The sequence below is a fragment of the Puma concolor genome, chromosome E2 (assembly GCF_028749965.1).
Source record: "Puma concolor isolate L17-30 chromosome E2, mPumCon1.1.hap2, whole genome shotgun sequence".
Taxonomy (NCBI): Eukaryota; Metazoa; Chordata; class Mammalia; order Carnivora; family Felidae; genus Puma; species Puma concolor.
In genome coordinates, this window is record NC_141681.1 from 62,100,982 (window position 1) to 62,109,758 (window position 8,777).

Here is an 8,777-nt window from a genome sequence, read left to right on the forward strand (position 1 = left end):
TTCCAAAGGAGAAAATTATTATTTTATATGCTCCCACGACCTCTTCCTGAGGTAAAGGACACATCATTCAAATGTGTCCAGCGCTTCAGAAATCAAAGGAGTATACACAGCTGGAAAGTTGTTGCTCTTCAAACACTTGCACCGTGAAGCGTTAGAGTCAGTTTTGTAATTGGTTAGGAACAATAGAAAAGTTTCTTTAAACAACAAAAATTCAGCCCAGTACATTTTAACGGTCTTTTGCCTTTATTCGTTGATTCGTGAATTGGGCAGCATCACATCTAGCAAGTAGTGGGAAGCTCCAAAGGGCTACAGAAAGGGAAAGGTTTTTTGGTATTGGTTTGTGTTGTTTTGTTTTTTTGTTTTTAGGAAAAGCTTTTTAAAGGTAGGACAAAAACATCATAAACAGAAAAAAAGGATTATGTCAGTTGAGGTCATCTTAATTGGGGGACAAATGGGTCTTATTAGAGAAATATCTCATCTTCCTTTGGGTGATGGAGAGGACCCATCCATGTAGCTGATTACCTTTTTAGTGCTGACCACAAAATTCCTCAGTGGCCAGTGGAAACTAAATTTCTGGGGGTGGTTGAAAGTACAATGAGTTTAGGTATTATGCCCAGGTTTGGTGACATGACCTAGCAGAAGGGACTCCATCTGGGGCCTGTGGTTTACTTTGTCACACTCCATGCATGTCTGTGACAGGGAAGAAGGAAGATGAATGGCAAGTCACCCTGAGTTAGGTGGACAATGAGGAGGTCAGCCTCTGGTTCCACACAAACCTTCACTTGCCTGTATAGTGATTGTGTCCCATCTATTGAGGAAAACCTTTATCCATATATTTCTTACTCCATATTCTCAGATATACCCAATTCCTTACAGGAGTTTGACATCAATCTCAGAGAGCAACTTAACTGATGCTATATTTGGTACCGAATACTGTTGCCATTTCCATTTGGAGCATGTGTGCAAAGGGAGAATCTGAACCCAATGATCTCATCTCCTCGCTGGGAAATGATTCTCATTTCTGCAGGTACTGGCAGTAGGAACTGAAATTATCGTAGAAAATCAGATGTGAAATGCCCATTTCAAAAAGCAGTTCATAACGTTTATCTAGTGGTATAAAGACAGTAACAGAAATACCTAAGGGCAAACCCATATCCCATATTCCTACACATCAGTAAAGACCAAAAAACAGTAGAATTCACAGAACTTTTCTTTTTTAAATGTTTATTTATTTTTGAGAATACAGCCAGGTGAGGGATAGAGAACCGGGGGTGGGGGGGGTGGGGTGGGGGGAGGCGGTGGTCAGGGGATCTGAAGCAGGCTCTGTCCTGACAGCAGTGAGTGCAGTGTGGTGGTGGAACTCAGGGATCGCAAAACCATGACCTGGGCTGAAGTTGGACACTCTAACAAGTGAGCCTTGGAACTCACATAAATATTTAGAAGAAGGCTCTAAGTAGTCTGAGAAAGGATACAATGAAACAGAGCATGTGGCTGTGCCAGACCAATGTGCTTGGTCTTTGTGAGACTTTTATCTGCAAAATGTGAAATTTTCATTTCTGCAAACATTGAGCAATACTTTCCAGCTTAAAAATAAACAGCCAGTTATTTTACTAGCAAACTGAGTTTATTTAGGAATAACAGTGGAATTTTAACTGGCAAGTGTCCACAGGCAAGTGTCAAGAGACACAGGTAAAGTCAGTTTTTATGAGGTTTTAGGAGGAGATTGGGGAGTGCTGATTTCAATGAAAGTTCACTGAGGAACAACAGTGTGAGGCTGTGGCAGATATTCAGTGGCTGCATGCCTTCATTAGTGTGTCCTTGGTGGGGCAAGGAAAGACCATCCTTTTTATTAAAGGCAGGAGACTAAATTCCTACCCAGAATGCATCCTCCTTTGTCAATATAAAAATTATATTCCTTGGGAATGCAAGCTGGTGCAGCCACTCTGGAAAACAGTATGGAGGTTCCTCAAAAAACTAAAAACAGAACTACCCTACAAATCAGGAATTGCACTATTAGGTATTTATCCAAGGGACACAGGTATGCTGTTTCGAAGGAACACATGCACCACAATGTTTATAGCAGCACTATCAACAATAGCCAAAGTATGGAAAGAGCCCAAATGTCCATTGATGGATGAATGGATAAAGAAAATGTGGTATATATATATATATATATATATATATATATATATATATATGTATATATATATATATATATATATATATATATATATATATATATATAATGGAGTATTACTCGGCAATCAAAAAGGAATGGAATCTTGCCATTTGCAACTATGTGGGAAGAACTGGAGGGTTTTATGCTAAGTGAAATTAGTCAGAGAAAGACAAATAGTATATGACTTCACTCATATGAGGACTTGAGACAAAACAGATGAACATAAGGGAAGGGAGTCAAAAATAATATAAAAACAGGGAGGGGGACAAAACATAAGACACTCATAAATATGGAGAACAAACAGAGGGTTACTGGAGGGGGAGTGGGCTAAATGGGTAAGGGGCACTAAGGAATCTACTCCTGAGATCATTGTTGAACTATATGTTAACTAATTTGGATGTAAATTTAAAAAATAAAATAAAATAAATGATATTCCTTCCTCCTGCAGATTATGTCCTACCAGACTAAGAGCTCCCTCATTTCAGCCTCCTGACTCCATTTTTAAAGGAGATTTCATTTACTAATTTTCACACTACTTTGAAGAGAGACTTAAGGAGGACATTTAGGGTACCTGGAATAGTTTAAATGGGAAAGAACTTGAAATGTCATGTTTAGGGTCACCTGGGTGGGTCAGTCAGTTAAGCTTCAGACTTCTGATTTCAGCTCAGGTCATGATCTGAGGGTTCATGAGATTGAGCCCCACGTTGGACTCTGCACTGACAGTGCAAAGGCTGCTTGGGATTCTCTTTCTCCCTCTATCTCTGCCCTGCTTGCTCTGTGTCTCTCAAAATAAATCAACTTTAAAAATTGTCATGTTTATTCACTGTCTTAACAAATTTGCATTGTGCACATACTGCCTTTTCAGGAACTTTTGGTAGATTCACGAGAGAAATGGAGAGAGAAGACAAGCAGTCCCATATTCATGTGGCTTTTATTATGTTCAAGGAAAACACAGGAAACATGAAAGCAGAAATACTGTTATATTGTACATTAGAATGTGGCAGGTGCAATGAAAAAAAGGAGAGGTGATTTTGTGAGAAGAGGGGATTGGATGTAATATTACATTGTGTAGTGAGGAAGCCCTTTTTTTAAGTTTATTTATTTTGAGAGAGAGAAAGAGTTGAGGAGGGGCAGAGAGAGAGAGGGAGAGAGAATCCCAAGCAGGCTCTGCACTGACAGACTTGGGTCTCAAACCCACGAACTGTGAGATCATGACCTGAGCCGGAATCAACAGCTAGATGCCCACTGGACTGAGCCACCTGGGCACCCTATGCAAGGAAGCTCTTTTTAATAAGAGCACTACTGAGCAAGGATGAGTCATGTGAGTTTTATTTTATTTTTTTTTTTTTTAGTTCTTTTAAAAGATAAAGTTGAGGTGGTTTTGGAGTGGTGGTGAGGGTCCAGAACGAATGGCCAAGAAAGAATTCTTGAGACCTCTTTGTTGCAAAAAGGTGATTTTATGAAAGCATGGGGACAGGGCCTTTGGGCAGAAAGAGCTGCACTGGGGTTGTGAGGAGTGACTGGTTATGTACTATGGAGCTGGGGGAGGTAAAGGCAAAAGGGAGGTTTCCAGAAGGACTTTCATATTCTAAAGAAGACGCATAAGTTATGAGAGGCCTAGCTATTGTCAAGCTAAGGTTGTTTTTTCCTCATGAAGGCATTAACATTAAGAAAGTAGGGAGTTCCTGTAGGAATGTTTTACTCTGCCTGTCTCAAGTCTTTGTCAATGGGTACAGGTTATAAAGAAATTTAATTTTATTTGCCATTTCCTTCCTTCCTTGTTTTTGTTCCCCACATCACTATGAAAGGGAGGGTGATGTTGGGGCTCCAGGAAACTGAGTATATGGGTTTCTGGAGGCTGGACTATTGATAAGATTGTCTTTTTCTTGTAATTGACTAAGACATTTGTAAACTGATGAAGACTTGCATCCTGCATAACTATCATCTCTGTCAGTTAGCCATTTGTTCTCTCCTTCTCTTAGCTTATGACAGTCAGGAATGCCTGAGGAATGTCACATATATCCCAATGAGGTTGGCAGGTTGCTGGCTTGTGGTTCGCCCTCTACTTGCCTTTGGCTCCCTCACCAAATTGATGAACATCAAAATTCTGAAGACCATATTTGAGCAAACAGCAAATACATTTGGGCAGCATCAAACCAAACTCAGGGGAAAGGCTTTTTTAGACAAAAGTGGAAAGCAAAGCAAAGAAGTTACATGATTCGCTATAGCTTAAGGAATTGCCTTATTTGGGAAAGCCTAGTTAGCTGTTTGTGATTGGGTGTTTCGATTGGGTGTTCTTAGGTTTCGATTTCTTATCCTAGCAGCCCTCCTTGCCCCCCACACCAGGTAGGATATGTGTGACATTCTCAGGCACTCCTGCCTACCCAGGGACAAAGGAAAGGAAAGAAGACAAATGGTTAAATTGATCGAGTCTCCATCAGTTTACAAATATCTTAGTAAATATTGTAGTATTGTGGGGAACAAAGGCAAAAAGGAAATGGTGGATAAAAGCAAATTTCCTTATAACCTACAGCCTATTGACAAATACTTGAGGCTTGCAGAATAAAATGTTTCTCCAGGAACTCCTTATTGTCTTAATGCTTTGCTAGAGAGAAAAACAATCTTAGCTTGACAATAACTAGGCCTCCAGTAATCTGTGAGTCTTTAGCATATGAAAGTCTCTTTGGAAACTTCCCTTTTGATTTTACCCCCCCCCAAAAAAAAAAACTGCAAAGTATATAACCAGTCATTTACACAACCCCGGTGCAGCTCTTCCTGCCCATGGGTCCTGTCCCCATGATTTATAAAATCACATTTTTGCACCAAAGACGTCTTCAAGAATTCTTTCTTGCCATCAGCTCTGGACCCCACGAACCCCACCATCACCCCAAAACCTCATCATATGGCGTCCAATGTGTGGGGCTATGAGTCTTTTCAACTGGACTCTGAGCTTCGGTGCAAACTTGGTGAGTACTTTCTCTTTTCTTCTTTTACTCTCATTTCGAGGGCCTTTCAAGGAGCATGGTCTTATTGGAACATTTTCTGGTCAATTGTTCAGGCTGCAATCCTCTAGCCCATGGCTACTCTACATGGAGGAGAAAGCCTGACTTTTGGCTAGAAGTTAGTACCTTGGCCAAAATAGTAATAAGACCCAGAAACTTGACGCCCTCTCTTTATTCCTGTCTTTATAAAAAGTTGTATGTCTTGGGCACAGGACAGCCACCCAAGTCACCAAGATGGTTGCCAATCTTAAGACTCCAGTATAAGGTTTCCTCCTCATTGGTCTAACATGACCCCCTCCACATCCCTGGTCTAGCCACTTCTGGCAGGGGGACCTGCACCGGGACCTGGCCAAAGCCAGTACCCAGTTGAATTAAAACCCAACCAGGGACCATTTCCTAGGAAGTTGGCTGTAAAAACTATATGTGTTGGAATGTCGCTTAGATCATGATGGATTTCTGTCTTTACTGTTTTTGGTCAATGGCCTCTACTAACTACTACTTAAATTACAAAATTGACTAATTCCTCCATGTAACATTTCCCCAATATTTGCCATGGGTTAAAAACAGTGGTTTCTTGGGGGTGCCTGGGTGGCTCAGTTGGTTGAGCGTCCAACTTCGGCTCAGGTCATGATCTTGCGGTTGATGAGTTTGAGCCCCGTGTTGGATCTGTGCTGACAGATCAGAGCCTAGAGCCTGCTTCTGATTCTGTATCTCCCTCTCTCTCTCTCCCCTCACCTGCTCATGCTCGGTCTCTCTCTGTCTCAAAAATATAACCATTAAAAAATTAAAAAACAAACAAACAGTGGTTTCTTGGCCTTCTCAGCAAGGCAAACTTGGTCCATATACCGGCACCCATTTGTAGCCAGGGTGCAATGGGGAAGCGGGGGGGGGGGGGGTGGGGGGGGTGGGGGGGTGGGCGGGGGGGGTGGGGAATGCTACCATCCCTTTTTCAGCGGTCTTGTTTGGCTGGTTGGTCATCATAGTGACTTCATTTGAGGGATGTCTCAGTTCGTTTTGACACCAGGAACCTCTGACATATACGGTGCATGAAACACCACCTGGGCGTCAGGGGGGATCTTCGTGGTAATGGACCTTCTCTACTTTTCTCTTTCTAGGAGCCTGGGAGCTTCTCTTCCATCCCTAAGGACTCTCCCTTGGGATGCCTTTTTAATTCATTGAAAACAATTTGGATTGCAAGATTTAGGAAAGGACTGATGTCCTGCAACACTGCAAGGCCTTAGTCGAATCTAACAGATCTCTTCTGCAGGCAATAGGGAAAATCGACAGAGGTACCCTAGGTCCAGGTCTTCATGGCTCTAAATCAGGACCCAGACCAAAAGGCCTCTTGCAGAATGTGTTTTACCAAATGTGTTTGGCTACTAAACTCCCTCCTGACAAATTGGATGTCTAAACAGGCCTCCTCCTGCTAGAACTCAGTTGCTGGAGGAAACACAGGCCATCCTTAATGAAAGGGTCACTGACTCTCTCTGTTCCTCCTCGTAATAGATGTGAAGGCCTCTCCCTCAATCATTTCCCAGGTTAATGGCTATAATTGAAACTAACTGTGGTTAGTCTACCTTGCGACAGGGACTTTAAGGAATATTCCCAAGCAGCTGCTGAAACTCCATTTGTTTCAGGGAAATTCTCTGTCTTCTCCGGCCTGATGTGGACTGCCTAATTCCAATAGTTAATGGGGGGCAGGGGAGAGAGAGGGCGAGAGAGAGACAGATAGAAAGAAATGGCATCTGTTGCTCTGTCCAAGGTGACAAGGTTCAGGACTGGGAATTCCCTTTGTCTACCTTCTGCTGGCAACTTGCTTCTTCCTTCCCCTCCCCCTCTTCCTCTTTCTGCACCATCTTGGGTGCGGCCTGCAGAACTGGTTCCTATACCATCCTCAGTGCCTCAGGCACCATCAACTCCTCCTCCCACCCTCAAAGTCAGAGAAGAAGAGCAACCCCCACCCATGGAATGCCCACTTCAGATTTTCCCACCAGTGTTCCAGGTTAAAAAATGGACAATGGGGAAAAATTTGTCTTAACTGGACCCAAGTGAAACATATTTGGTAAACTAATTTAAATTCTTTGGTTTAATTAAGATAGACCTGTATTTATAGTTATCAGCATTAAATATGGAACTCATCTACCTAGGCTTGCTGAAGGTCAAGTAAACTCATATTATCTCTGTTCGAATTTGTTAGCAAAATATGACTTAAAATATTGGTTAATTTTGTCTGCCCCAAAGTTTTCATGGGTAATTGTTAAGATAGCTTTCAAAGCCTTTGGTAATCTGAAACTTTAAAGTTTCTCTCACACACATTAAATGCGATTGAAATCATTGGATATCTAATGAGATAAAATACTAAAGCATTGATTACTAAACATAGGTTTGTGCTTCGACTTACTGCAGAAAAACTAAGGCTATTGGATCTGTTGGTAAACATGCTTTGTGCTTAACTGGTTTATAAATTTGTCATCTAAAGAATTCTGGTGTAACAGGTTACAGTTGGTTACTGTCTTCACTGGAGACTAAGGTTTCTGAGTTAAAATTCTGCAGAATGTAGTTAAGACTAACAGATATAAGAAAAGCAACTCTGTATGTAAAATGGAAATACAGTTTTGTTGAAGGTAAAAGAAAGTAATTTTGTCCTAAATGAGATTGGTTGTTTGCAGAGAAATGGCCTGGGACAAAATCTGAAGGCGAAGGAAAGTTGTAGGTCTGTAAAGGGAAATCTTTGGAAAGGAATTTTATGGTGGTCAGAATGGACTAAGGATGAAATGGATGGATTTTAAAAGTACACTGGTATTAGATTAAAATTCTGCTTTTTTCTCGGTTCAAAAGACAAAGTTTTCTTGGACTGTTGATCTGCTGTTAAGAATAATGTAAACAATAGCTTTTGCTCTCTTGTCCGCCAGGAAAACCAAAGCTTTATGTTTTGTCTTTATCAGGTCTTTGATTACTTAAAGTTAAAACTTGTCAATGTTAAACCAGCAAAGTTTTGCTAACAACTATATAACCCTACATATTTGCCTTTGGAATCTCTTATTGCCACCTTGGTTAAACAAATAAGATTCGTAATGATCTGTAATCCTATTTAGGATATGTTTTATAACTTTGTAAGGTTTTAACAAACTTCCCAGGATTTAAATTGTAAATGAAGTCCTTTTGACCATTCAGACTTATTTGGTATGTTAAGTTACTTGGAAAAGCTCTCCCAAATAATGGTAAACCTTAGGTTGTATTGCATAAGTAAATGCTATAAATGCTCAAATACATATGCAACTCCTAAAATTTTAATATGTTTCGGTAATAAGGTAATCACCTGATATTCTGATCATAAAATGTTATGTGTCACAGAAATCACTGAATTTCCCTGTCAATTGCATATAAGGAACTCTCATAAGATCTTTAGCAATGTCCATTTCTGAGATTGTGTCATTCATAATTGTTCTCATTCTCAAAACATATTTCATCTTCAAGAAGATTCATAAAAAGGACTTTTAGGACAAACACAGGTATTTGACATCTTTAAAAATCCTAAAACTAAAATGGGTAAGAATTTCCAAAATGAAAAAGCTGCATTCAAACTGAACAAGAAT